Consider the following 13,351-nt stretch of genomic DNA (forward strand, 5'->3'; position numbering starts at 1 on the left):
ACTTATTCCCTGCACCAGAGGAGATAGTCTATACCTGGCACAAGTGGAGGGGAACCCGAGCTTCTTAAGTAGCCAGCTTATACTCATAGTCAGCCAATTATTTTTTTTTTTAAATTGTCTTTCATTTCCTTAGCTTACTTACAGTGTTCTTTCTCATAGGTCCTCAAATAATTCCTCTCCTTCCTCAATGTTTTGTCCACCCCTTCCAAACTTTAGTTTGCAGCCATGCCCCCATGCTCTTAGTCTAAGTTCCAGTACTGTTTCTCTCCACTGAAATGGTGACCTTACAACACAAAGGCAGTCAGGAGTGAACACAGTTTTGTCTAGCTTGCTGTACATAAGTTCCTCTATATCCCATCTCATCTATTATTTCTTCTTTCCAAGTATCTACTCCCTGATGAACTATCTGAATTTATAAGCTATTGGTTAGACCTTGTTTGTAGGGAAAGCAGGAATCAAAAATGATCATTTAACTCATGCCTTCCAGCAGGCCTGGGGTCAAAAGTTGTTCTAACTCACTGCCAGTGAGAACAGGCAGTGAGGACTGTTAGCACGCACACAGTCTGCACTGCTGGAGAACATCAGTTGAAATGTGCTTTGCTAGAGAGTCCTTTAGAGGAGCACTGAATCTGATAATTTCAGATTGCTGATAAATGCAGCAAATTCTGTGCAGTGTGACCCACAGCAATACGCTGTTTTGAATTTTAAACCATCCCAGAGCCAGGGTGCAATTTGAAGAGAGGGGAAAGAACAGTTGCCCTGCAGTATCCAGGACCTAGTAGTCTGAATGGTTTGAACAAGGGCTCAAATCGGTTCTCATGCTTCTTAGGTGTATCTAGATTGAATGTATCTCCTTTTTTTTTTCCCTTCTTCAATCAACACTGAATTGTTTACATGAACACTAATGGCTGCAGAGGAGAGACTGTGAGAAAGACTTGTTCAGTAATTCAGTGGACCAGGAAGGTACTTACCCAGACCTCCTACATCCAAGATATAACTATTTGACTGATGAGCCTTCTTGGATAGCACCTTTTCTCTAAATCATTTTCTCAGAAAAATAAAAATGGGACAGCGTCATTTTTGCTCTGAGTTCAGATGAAAATAAATGTTGGAACCTCTAAATCTTTCACAAAAAAGGGACTAATTGTGTTTTAGCAAGTCTTGCCTGGAGCCCTCACTTTAGAACCTTGTTTGAAAATGCTAACCTGTGAAATTGTGTCTGTTTCATGAATGAGACATCATCTGTCCAACAGGTGATCTCTGTAGACAACATCAATTACTGCTGATGGTTTTTTCTAGCTTGTTTAATAAAGCTTTAAAAATGAGATAACTTTGCACTTTCAGTAATTTAAAGTGAAGAGTCTTAACTTTCCATGAGAAATGGCTTAGTTTCTTCATGCTTCTTACAGATCTCATATCCCTTTTCAGCTTGCAGCTCCAAAATGCCCAATGACTTCTCTGTGCCTTCACATATACATTGACAAGTGAGGTGCAACACTTTGCAGACTGTGGAGAGCAGACATATAGGTCTGGAGGGTCCTTTTCTTAAAAAAAAAAAAAAAAAAAAAAAATACTACAGGGAAATAGCCTTCTGGTTCATTAAATTAATGATCAGGCAGAATGATTTGTGAAAAACAACTGTTTTATAGGACCACCACCTGTAGCATGGGCTGGATCCCACAATGTGGAAGAAATCCAGAACATCATTTCAGATTAATTTCTTGACGTTTCATCCTTGTCCTGCACCCCATCCACCAACACAGAACATATTCAAGAGTAACAAAGATACTTCTGGCGACACACTGTAGCCATGGGAAATTGGAATGCAAGTCGTGCCATATCTACTAACAGCTCATAAAGTACTCCACAGCAGTGCAAAAGATGTATTTTCTATGCCTGAAGATCATGTAGCTTGGTCTGGGTTTTACTAAATAGTACTGAACTTTTGGCTGTTTATTCCCAGCTCTGTGATGTAAGCTGGAAGCCAGACTCCAAGTACGACAACCATTCTGTGCACATACACTGCATGGAAAGAGTTACCTAGTAATAAAAAACATATGAAGCTCTGAGATCAGTTCCCCTTTCTCCCTCCCCAGGTGTTCCTTCATGGTTGTGATTTGTGCACAAGCCTATAGAAAATGCTGCATATACAAGCCAAGATATACAAAGACTTTCAGGCTCCCAATCCTTATTTAAGCATCTTAACTTCAGGTTCCTAAAAAAAGAATGGGGGACCTAAATACCTTTGTAGGTCTGTCCTGCAGGATCCAACTTGAATGTTGAGAGGGGAAGGGAGTGAGGTTTTGTATTGCTGCTCACTGGCCAACAAGCACCCTGAACTTTCAGCCCAAATGGTTTCTGGAATAACTTGGCATTCAGCTTTATTACACAGATGTATTCACTTATTTAATGTATAATTAACATCTTAACACTCACAAAACTGACCGTTGGTTTTGCATCCACTGTATTTCAGAACTTCCCATATCCCAAGATACTCTTTAAAATATTTCACCCAACAATCTTATCACAGAATTCCTTTTCTTAAAGTTTCTCTTATGGTCCTCATTTTTTCTTTTGCAAAACAAAACAAACACAGGCACAAGATCTTTTTAACTGATAGTGGACTTTGGCCTTATTCCACTGATAACAGTGTAGTTACACTGTTATGAACCAGCTGAATGGTTTTAATCATACAATTACATGTTCTTTTCTGAGGTAAGCAGGTTGCTGCATCAGAAACTGATCTGAGAATTAAGATTATTTCCAATATCTTGGAAATTCTGTCCCCAAGTCCTTACTCAGAGCTTCATTTCCATTGGAGCTTTATGAAACTATTTTTCACATTTTTTCTTTTGATACCAGCACACCCACTGACACTTGCAGTTCCTTCTCCCTTCATGTCACAAGCAACATTTGCAAGAGTGCTATTCAATCCTCCAATATGTGTAGCTTCATTCATCTTAATAAAAATGTCATATAGACCCAGTAGCCTTCCTATCAGAACTGCCTCCTTATTTTGTTAGCAAGCAATGTATAGTTATTTTTTCAGCTCTGTGTATACACAGTATATTTCCTTACTGTTTATGGAAAAGTCACATGGACAACATCCAGCAGTTCCTAAAATCACCATATTACCATCTCAGCTACTTTTTCCTCAATCACTGAAACAGTTCTGTCATCAAAGAAAACAGGACTGGCTTTCTGACATTCTTTTCTTACCAACGCATGCAAAGCATTTTAGTTTGCTTTTTCCCCTTATCTTATATGGCTCCTGACAGAACCTGTACTTCAGATGTGGAACTCCTTGCTGCAGGATTGTGTGCACACTAAAAGCCTACAGGCATCCAAGAGGAAACCAGACACTATAATGAGAGGTAAATCCACTGAGGGATACTAAACACAAAGGAATACCTGAGTCACAAACTGCTGAAGATTGGAAGAGTATACTGGAGAACTATTATTGTATATATTCTCTATTTTTATTCTCTTCCTGAGGTACTCATTATCAGCCATTGCAGGGGAAAAGACACAGAGCTCAATGGAGCTTTGGTCTAACTCTTAAAAGACCAGTTCTGTCATATGTATTGGTTATTTAATAATATGTTCCCATATTTTCTAGGAGGCAAATTCAAGCTGAGCAGCCAGTAAGATGGATGATGCTTTTGCCCTTTTCCAGTTTCTCTTCCCCATAAATTCTCAGGATAATCCCTGATCCTTCACGGATTGCTTTTGCCAGACCTTTCAATACTTTGAGATTAATTTTACTGGTCTCTGCTGATTTGAATACAGATATCACATGTATCTTCCTTAGCCTGATCTTTATTTTGGTCTGTTTTCTTATCCTTTCATCAAAATTTCCTTTATCATCTTTTTTTAATTTATTTATTTAGCTTTTCTTGATACTTTTTATGTGCTCCTTTTTAAAATTCCTATTTCATGTTAGTTATTCCTACAGATTTATACCATTTTCCACATTCATCCTTATTCGTATTTTCTATTTCTGCTTTAGAACCAATTCCTTTCTGACTTTCTAGTCCTCAAAGTCCTCTTAATGCGTTCAGTTCTGTCTCTTCATGTGTTTTTTTAGCTCAGTTTTGGATATTATTTCCTATTTTATTTTTCTTTGAAACCACAGAACAATTTTTACTGCCTTTTAGATTAATTGGAGTTTTTCTCACTGATTTCAGAGAGCAGGAGGATAGATTTGTCCTTTGTCCTTACACATGTATGTAGTCTGTGTGCATGCTTACAGAACCTGAGCTCACTTTGGGGGAAGTAAGAGCAGACCTTTGTGTCCAGGGACCATGGCTGGCACACAGCCTTGGCTAACCCAGACTACCACAGCCACTGCCAGAACCATCTATCTGCCAATATCTCAAAATATTTTTGTTCACACGCTGCCTTGCAGCAGCCTTAGGTTTCAGCAGTGCTGTACTAGGTCACCAGCAAATAGCTGGGCCCTATGTTTATTTTAAAACCTTTCTTTTCTAGACCACCATGTTGCAGTACGAAACGTACCTGACAGATACAAGAGTTAATCGGAAAGGTGAAAAGGAGTCACAAATGAATTTAAAATAGAATTTCATAACATAATAGTTTGAGTGTCAGCAGATGTCAACCATTATGTGGCTACATAAAAGTTTGTAACACACAATTGTTCATAAGTACTTTGAAAGATAACTGTATCCCTCTTTACCAGTTCAATGGCATTGTATGAAAAGATTAGTGTTTGCAAAGGTTACATAAAAGGTGCACACTTATCAATTCCATGTGCTATACTTGTATGTATGTATACGAGATGCAAGATACTTCAAAGAACTGATTTAGATTCCAATCACGACAACAACTAAGCATGAGAGTGCTGCCTCTAAAATGCTTGGCAGATCAAGGCCATCATGAAAAAAAAAAATCAAATTCATTCTCGAGACACCTCAAGAACTTAGAAAAAAATTTCTACTACAGAATTTTATCATTTTAAATTGACATATTTTACTGCCTGTATTTCTATTGCAATGTAACTAGATGCCCATGATAAAGGGAAAAAAATATGCTAAGAAAAGGATAGTTTTTCAACTATTATTTATTTGTATTACAGTAGTGCTTTAGTAGCCCCTCTGTTCAGTGATCAGTATCTCATTGTGTTTGTCACTACATAAACAAAGAAGTACAAGGCAGCCCCAGCCCCAGAAAATTCCCATCTTGGAAGCAGCCTTTCTCTATGACTTATACTCTAGTGCAATGAAATATATAGAAATATCAGATATCTTAGAAAGATATCTCATCTGGTCTGATCTTCAGCAAGGTAAAGTCAGAGGAAAATATTTATTAAGTTTTACCCCCTAGACCAGGAGGTTCTGAACTCTGTCATGACAGGATTATTTTAGAGATTGCCCTGCAACAACTGATAAGAGAATCAAAAATCCTTCAATTCTCATTAAAAAGGACAGTAGCTTCCTACTAACTATAGTAGCTTTTTGCCTCACTTGATCTCACTGACCACATAAAAAACTGGCTGAAGAAAGGAGGAGAGCCACTCTCCTCACTTCAAAAGCATCTAAAATACCCAGCTCAAGACTAGGCAAATCTAGTCTGCTCTTCTAGTTGATGGAGGAGATGGGAAGCTCAGTGCAGTGTCGGTGGATTGACCAAAGTAAGCAGCTTTGCCCTCCTATGTGTGGGCAAGGGGAACTGGGTAAAGGGCTCCCCAGGCTGCCCCAGGCTGGGGGCTGAGCAGCGCTGAAGAGCCTAGGTGCTCCTGATGCCTGCCCAGAACAAATCCAACATTTAGCCAAGATTTTCTATGCTGTTTTCAAGGCAGGAACCCAAGCCAATGGTTTGAATCAGACATGTTCAATGTTCTGTGTTTCTAATTAAAGCTTGCAGTTTTTATGTTTTGTTTCCAGTGTTTATTTTTAGCCAGATGATGGCTCCTTTTATTATTGCAGAAGATAATTTTGATTAATAGTTTTTTAATTCTGAGAACAAACACAAAAGGAGTTTTCAGTGGAGCTTTGTGTTCTCGGTGAGCGTGGGAGACACCAGGGCATGCTGCTCTTCTCCACAAATAATTTTCAGTGTCACAAAATGCTGGCCAACGTGCAGGGGAGGGAAGGGGGAAATTTACAGCAACTAGTGTGAGCTCTTCCAGGTTAAATATAAAGGTCTAGCCCTGATATTTTAAAGCCAAAAAACCTTCTGTCACATACAGAGAAGTCCAAAGACCAATCAAGTACACTTGTGATATTTTTATCTCATGATCCATGAAAACCTGTCAAAGATTTTGTTTGTTTTAGGCATGAAATGGGTTTAACCTATTGAAATCAATTGGATTTTCTCCATTGACTTCAGTGAGAGATGACTCAGTGTACTATTCCCCAGAATCGGTTACTGTATCCTCGTGGTTTCCCAAAGCATATTTTCATATACTTTAGCTCATTAAAAGACATCAACAGAATCTAAAATTCCTTGCTAAAGGCAATGGTGTCAATCAAAGGTGATTCACAGCTACTACTACTTGGGAGCTACCTCTATTACTTTTTCATTCTGCAAATCCCTTTGGTCCATTTTCATGTTGCTTGACAGTTCAGAAGTTGTTTCTGAATCAAGTTGCTGGAAGACACATTGGTGATAGTTATACAAGCTTGTGGTGCTCTGCCTGGCAGCCCTGTGAGCTGATTTGATATTTCTAATACCCACAGTGTTTTATTACCCATTGTTCTTCATTAAATATCTTTGCTTTCTGAGCTATTTATCAATCTCTAAATGCATCTGTGGAGGCTTTAATCACTTCTGCATAGTCTCAATTCTGTTGTTTCACTAACAGTGCCTGTTTCACGTCTTTATTCTTTTCTTACAATTATGAAATAAAGGCCCAAAGTCTTGGAAAGGATCTGTATGGGTACAAGTCCCTTCTGACTATGGAGTGTCACTGAAACAGCATGGCTGTCTTCCTAGAATGGGAGTAGAGAACAACCATGTAACAAATGGAAGGAAGTGCTTTAGAGGATGCAACGGTTTTGTTAGCACATAACTTTTTTTCTGTCATTTGTTTCAAACACCCTCAAGCATGCAATTAAACCCTCAAGCATGCAATTAAATTATTAGACACTTGAATGTACTTTTGCAATTATGCTATTGGTCTGTATAATTTCCATACATAATTGTTTTAAACCAATTCATTAAACTCTTTGTTGTGCATGGCTTAAATTAATTCTAATCTGTAGCTCAGCCACATCAGAATCAATATCAAATAACTTTTGCTTGCATGTCTGTCTACATAAGGAGAACATTCTTTTGATTACAGCATTGAGGTAAGAAGGGAGATGAAGAACCCCAGAAGGTTTTAGTAATTGAAAGCACTACAACTGGAAGGTAGAACGTTTAAATATTTATGGTATAGTACTCCAGAAGCATCCAAATGTGCTACATAACCTTTCTACGCACAGTGTCTCACACAGATAAACTGTATTCAACCTTTTTTGAGGTTTCAGTCTCTCAGTGATGCTTATGATTTCCAGAAAGGTCCTTTTTTTTTTTTTTTTTCCAGAGACAATGGTGAGAATCAAAACATGAAGTCAGATACTTGTGATCTTGGATACGCTACTGAGTGAAATCCCTTTCTAGTTTACCGTGATGTTCCTGTACTTTATACTTATGAGAAAAGAATTTGTCATTAACTTAATTTTCAATTATTGCAGTCTTACACTTTATCATATCCAAGACCATTATTCTACCTTTATGCAAAAGCTGGTGCATTGTCAAAGTTCTAACCATTGATGGCAGCACACTTTTTATGCTACCATACTGCTGTTGCAGTTTCTTTCCCATCTTGAAAATTATTATCCAGACAACTGATTTTTCCTCTTTCAACTGTGTAATAACAAACAATCACTGGCACATTTTTATATTTATGCGGGTTGAGGCATTAGTGAGCACAGAGAAAAGCATGCCTTTTTCACTTAGTCATTGTCTTTACATTTGAAAAATGTTATGACATTACTGACTACACACAGCTTTTCTCTTATGAAGATGTATTATTTTTCTGTGAGTTAACTTCAGAAAGCAAAACTGTTTTAAGTTGCTGTCATGAAATGATAACATGCGCATCTTTTTTCTTTTAAAACAGTCATATATTTTTCTATACTTTTACATTTCTTAAAAAAAATTTCTATTTCTTAGCAGCTATGCTGGAATTCCTATTATAATTTCATCATGAGTGATCAAAAAACTTTTTTGCTTCAGCTACAGTAGATCTTGTGACAATTACTGTGCTCTTTCCTGGTACTTAAAAAATAATTTATTGACCAAATAAAATACAGAAATTCATATTAATGAGTCAGCTGTTACTTATTCTAAACAATTTGTCTACTCTATATGCCATATGTGTTAGGATTATACTCCAAGATATTTGCCTATACACACACACTGTTTATCCAGTAAAAAAAAAAGAAAATAATCTTTGAACAGTTGAAGCCAGGGCATATCCTAGCTACAGTTCCTTTAGAAAGACTGCAGCTATTTTGCAAATGCATTTGCCACTTACCCTTTTGCATTTTAAGTGTTTGAAATCTTTGTCATGCATGTTGCTAAAGAGTCTTGGGAACCTTTGATTTTAAAGGTGTTGCATAAATGCAAATTGGTATTGCTTGAGCTCACTTACCCATGCCTTTCTTTTCAGACAGGACTTGGGGAAAAGAAGACACTTTTAGCAAAGAGGCTTTAGATTCAGTCACTCCTCAAATCTCCACTTGAGAAGCAAATGCTGTCATATTTTCATTAATCCCTACCAGTCCTTGGTTCTTTTCCTAGCTTTTACCAAATACAAAAGAAAGAGTCTTCAAGGACTGATCTCCATGTTGGAGCTGATGGGTTTCTACTCCAGTTTTTTGAGGCAGATCTTTCATTTCCTTCTGCTTCAAAGCATCACCCTCTTCTGCCACCCAGAGGTTTTCTCAGGTGGGAAGTGTCCTATTCTGCAGTCCCACCAGCAGCTTAGAAAGTGCTGACATGTTGCACATCCCAATTCTGCATGCTATCCATTGAAACTCTGGAATAAACATGGCAGCTTTCATAGGCAGCAAACATTTGCTGTTTATAGAACTGTTAATGAAATGTGTCCAGAAATGTTCTTTCATGTTCTTTACCTGAATCATACATAAAAATTTAAAGATCTGCATTAATATTTTCTTTTTTTTTTTAACAGGAGAAATCTAAAATTAAGCCAAATGAGTGATTTCCTATTTCAAATTTGCAAGACAGTGAAATCTTCGAACAATCCAAAAGAAAATGCTATAGTTTGAGGGAAGGAGCTCTGTGGATAGGTTTTACTTAAAGATTGGATTTCTTTTGGTTGAATTCTACAGTGAAAACAGAGCTCAATTAAAAGTTTTATTAATTAGTATCTCTGCAAAGCATTGGTTTCTTGACTCAGCCCTTCTTTTATTCTGGCAACTAAAGAATTAATAATGTGATAGCCCTTTTAAATGAGTAATGAATGGTCTTCCTGTCTAGATGTACCAATATTTTGGCCTTGACACAACCAACAGCAGCCATAAGAAAGAAAAAGTTTAAGTAAGATATTGCATTTACCTTATCCAGCTCATTTCAGGCACAGGTCTAAACCCACTAAACACCCCTGCAGCACAATTTTCTGGACTAAAATGCACCTACAAATCCATGATCTACAGACTCAGACAGCTTTCTACAACAGAAGCTTTGTACCTTTGCTCAGCTGTAGCTCTTTAATCATGTCTTTTTTTGAAAGTTAAATTCAAAAGCAATAAAACACAAATTAAATAAAACTAAATTTTATACTATGCTGTTTGCCTGGCAAATCTTCTGAAAGAAATATTTGAAAGTTTACCAAATAGATCAAGTAATTATATTTTCCAGACTCTGGTTTTATCATCATGTAGTTTAAGCAATGATAGATGGCTTTTGGCCATTACTGGTCAGATAAGTACCAGTCAAAGGACTGGAAGACTGTGGTGGTGGTGTTGATATTGCTGGTGTTGTTTTAGTTCTAGTCTAAGTTGATGTGTGTATCTTGAGATGATTTTCTGTTGTTGAAAAACTGCTCCATTTGTCTTCCTTCTACTGGTAAAAACAGATGGGTCCAATTCTTCTCCTAAACACAAAGGAATTGACTATCTGAGGGCAAAATGAAACCCATGTGACTTTACAAATTCGCTTATACATTCCTTGACATTTAAGAATACACATTTTATATTTTTTCATAAAAACATTCCAAAACCTGCATTAGACATTTTAAAGTTGCAGATGTGCCAAAAAAAGAGGCTAGGACTTTGTGTGTGTCCTTTGCACACAGTGTAAGATTTCCCTTTGAATTTTCCCAGGTCCCACATTAAAAAAAGGAATAATCTGTGATGATACTTAATATTTTTAACAGACTTTACTGATATTTGACAGTCCTTCAGAGTGTGCATAGACGTAGTGTGTTTTTTTCAGAAATTTCAGGATTCATGCTACAGCTATTCGAGTTAACAGTTATAAGAACAGGACAATACTAGTACATAAGTTCTCATCCTGCTCCAAAAAGAACAAATGCCCTGGATATGACTCCAAATGTACCTCTCTCGTGGGCTTCTCTCATATTAACTTAAATTACAATGAACCATAACAGTGCATATTTTCTCTAGAACTTGGCTGTACCTCAGGTCTCTCCTATGGCTCCTTCTTTTTTTTGCTTCCCTGCCCATTAGGGATACTGAAAGTCCCTTTACTCTGGCATTGAAGTCAAGCATCAGTGAAGAGTTAGTTTTGCCAACACAGATACAAGTTTTCTTTATCAAGTCTTTCAAGCAAGATCCTCTAAGCAGACTCCATAAATTAATATATTCTTGAGGTTCTGGCTCCTTCTACAGCACAATAAAAACAAGACACAAAAATAGACCATTGCACTTAAGGCAATAGGTATTACTTATACTTGGTCATAGAGAAAGTGCTCTGCTAGTTCACTGTTTAAATTCTGAAATGATGACATTATGTTAGATTTTTGTAGTGCTGAATTCAAATTCAGATTCTAGTCTTGCTTTGGTTTCATACCAGCCTAAGTGTATTCCAGAAATAGTGTTTCCACACCCATTTGCTATGGCTAACACTGGTGAATATCAATATTAAAACAAGAAGAAATGATCCTTCCAGGAACAAACAAGGGTATGTACAAGGAGTAATTTGCTGTGTTCTAGCATCTTCAGTTATTGGCAAGAGCAAGTCTCCAGATCTATGTTTGCAACAAGCTATTATGTTGTATGTCATACTATTTCTAAGAATCTCATCCACTTAAAGGAGATAGTTTTGAAGGAGCTATTATTTGTTGCTTTTGGGAGCCAAACTAACTAACCGCCTTAGTATTCAGACTTTGTTTTCAACAATCTGGGCTCATATTTATAGGAGTGAGACATTTAAACTAGTATTGCGATGCCATTCCTTGGAAATATTAACTCATCCCTACAGATTAAATCTTCTAAAATATAAAACCTATTGCAGCAGATGCTCAGCTGCAATGTTATTTTTTCCTGGGGTGAAAAAATGCAAAAGTGTTATTAGTTTGTCTTTTTTAATAAGCAAGTAAAAATAGATTTTAGAAATTTCTTTCTTTCTGTTCAGAAAACAATAATTCCTGGGAAAAGAAAAAAAGAAAAAAGAAAGGAAGAGGAAGAGGAAGAGGAAGAGGAAGAGGAAGAGGAAGAGGAAGAGGAAGAGGAAGAGGAAGAGGAAGGGGAAGGGGAAGGGGAAGGGGAAGGGGAAGGGGAAGGGGAAGGGGAAGGGGAAGGGGAAGGGGAAGGGGAAGGGGAAGGGGAGGAGGAAAAGGAGAAAAAGAAGGAAAAGGAGGAAAAGAAGAAAAAGGAGAGAAAGGAGAGAAAGGAGAAAAAGGAGAAAGAGAAATAGACTTTCCTCCATTAACTAGAACGATACCTTTATCTTAAGTGTGTGGGCAAAATTCTGGTTATCTTTCAGAAAAAAAAAAACAAACAGGCACAAATGAGCTCAGGCTCATAACACTCTTCAGAAATTATATTCTTGCTGAAATATGCTCTGTCAAAATGACTATTATTTCTGTTCTTCATTAGCTGTCACTTAGATGTCTAGGAAAACTGATTTATTATTACATGCATGTTCAAGTCATATACAACACGAGGCAAATGAATGCATTTTGTAAAACCAATAAAAGGGATGGGATTAAGTTTTGGATCCTAATAATGTTAATATTGTAACACAGATATGATCGATTTGAATATTCTATGTATCTATTTGAAAGTAGTGTTAAATACTAGTGTGGAGAATATATCTCAGTTATAGCTATATCATTAACAATAATCACAGAGTGCGCTTTTCCATTGCATTTTTAGACCTTGTTATATATTCACAGTATTATGAAAAGTTATTTTGCTGGGGATTGTTTAGCTTATGAAGCACTCAGGAACAGCTCAATGGAGTGGGGGAACCCAGTCCTGGCTTCAGCAGGTTTCCCGAAGTAAATCCTGTGGCGTCTGTCCTGCCTTGGACCCCGCTCACACAGACACCCCAGCTGGGCTGCCAGCACCCTGTCCCATACCCAGCTGCAAGATCAAAGCTTTGCTAGCTCACTGCCATTGGATTCAGTCTCCACAGTCTCAGTCTTCTAGCACTGGAGATGAGCACTGCCATCCTTACAAGTAAGGAAAACCGAGCTGCGGGACAGTTGGTTTATTTGCATACGGCCACACAGCAAGTTGGTGATAGAGCAGCGCAGGAGCTGGGGAGCTGCTGGACCGCGCGAGGCCACGAGCACACCGTGTTGCTGTAGTGGTCAGGCCGTGCGCCAGTACAAGCCGAGACATTCTAGGATAAATTGGCAGTACGCACTCTGCGAAGTTTTATTCCATTTATTTTATTATGTAGTGAGTGATACAGCAAAATACCCTATCTTTAAAGGATATGAAAAAGCCTTACACATTCACTGAGGCTTTATACCAATGAATGCCAGCATGAAGAAATGGAAGCTGGAACAAACTATTAAAAAAGTAATAAGATAAATTAACATCTTGAAAATTAGCTCCTTTTGTCATAAGAAATAGTTATAAGAAACTTGTAAGTTCATAATTTTCATATTTTAGATCACATTTTTAATGCATATAATGTATTTATATAAACTGTGTTAAAATGCTTAACAAAAAATTTAGGCGATAGGTTGGATGGCAAAGAAAGTGATCTTTTTAGAAGTCCCACATGGAGAAGGAATTTTGACATGCTCATTAACTTGTAGGATGAAAACAATTCACTGATATCTATTTCACGTGTTAGCCTCTGGCCCTCAGGTAGGCAATAGGACTGTTCAACTTGAAGAAAA

The 13,351-nt window shown here is 37.4% G+C and overlaps 1 long non-coding RNA gene across 4 annotated transcripts in view; it reads right to left on the reverse strand.

Moving 5' to 3' along the window:
- Nucleotides 1-13,351, reverse strand: part of LOC141923607 (uncharacterized) — a 183,888-nt gene that overhangs the window by 88,879 nt on the left and 81,658 nt on the right. The window contains exon 5 of one of the 4 annotated variants that reach the window (XR_012623340.1): nucleotides 1,353-1,544. The exons of the other annotated variants lie outside the window; for them this stretch is intronic. This is a non-coding gene — a long non-coding RNA (uncharacterized LOC141923607). Of the gene's footprint in view, nucleotides 1-1,352; nucleotides 1,545-13,351 lie in introns of those variants that run through there. 4 annotated transcript variants of the gene reach the window in all.

Source organism: Strix aluco, chromosome 4 (genome assembly GCF_031877795.1).
Source record: "Strix aluco isolate bStrAlu1 chromosome 4, bStrAlu1.hap1, whole genome shotgun sequence".
Lineage (NCBI taxonomy): Eukaryota > Metazoa > Chordata > Aves > Strigiformes > Strigidae > Strix > Strix aluco.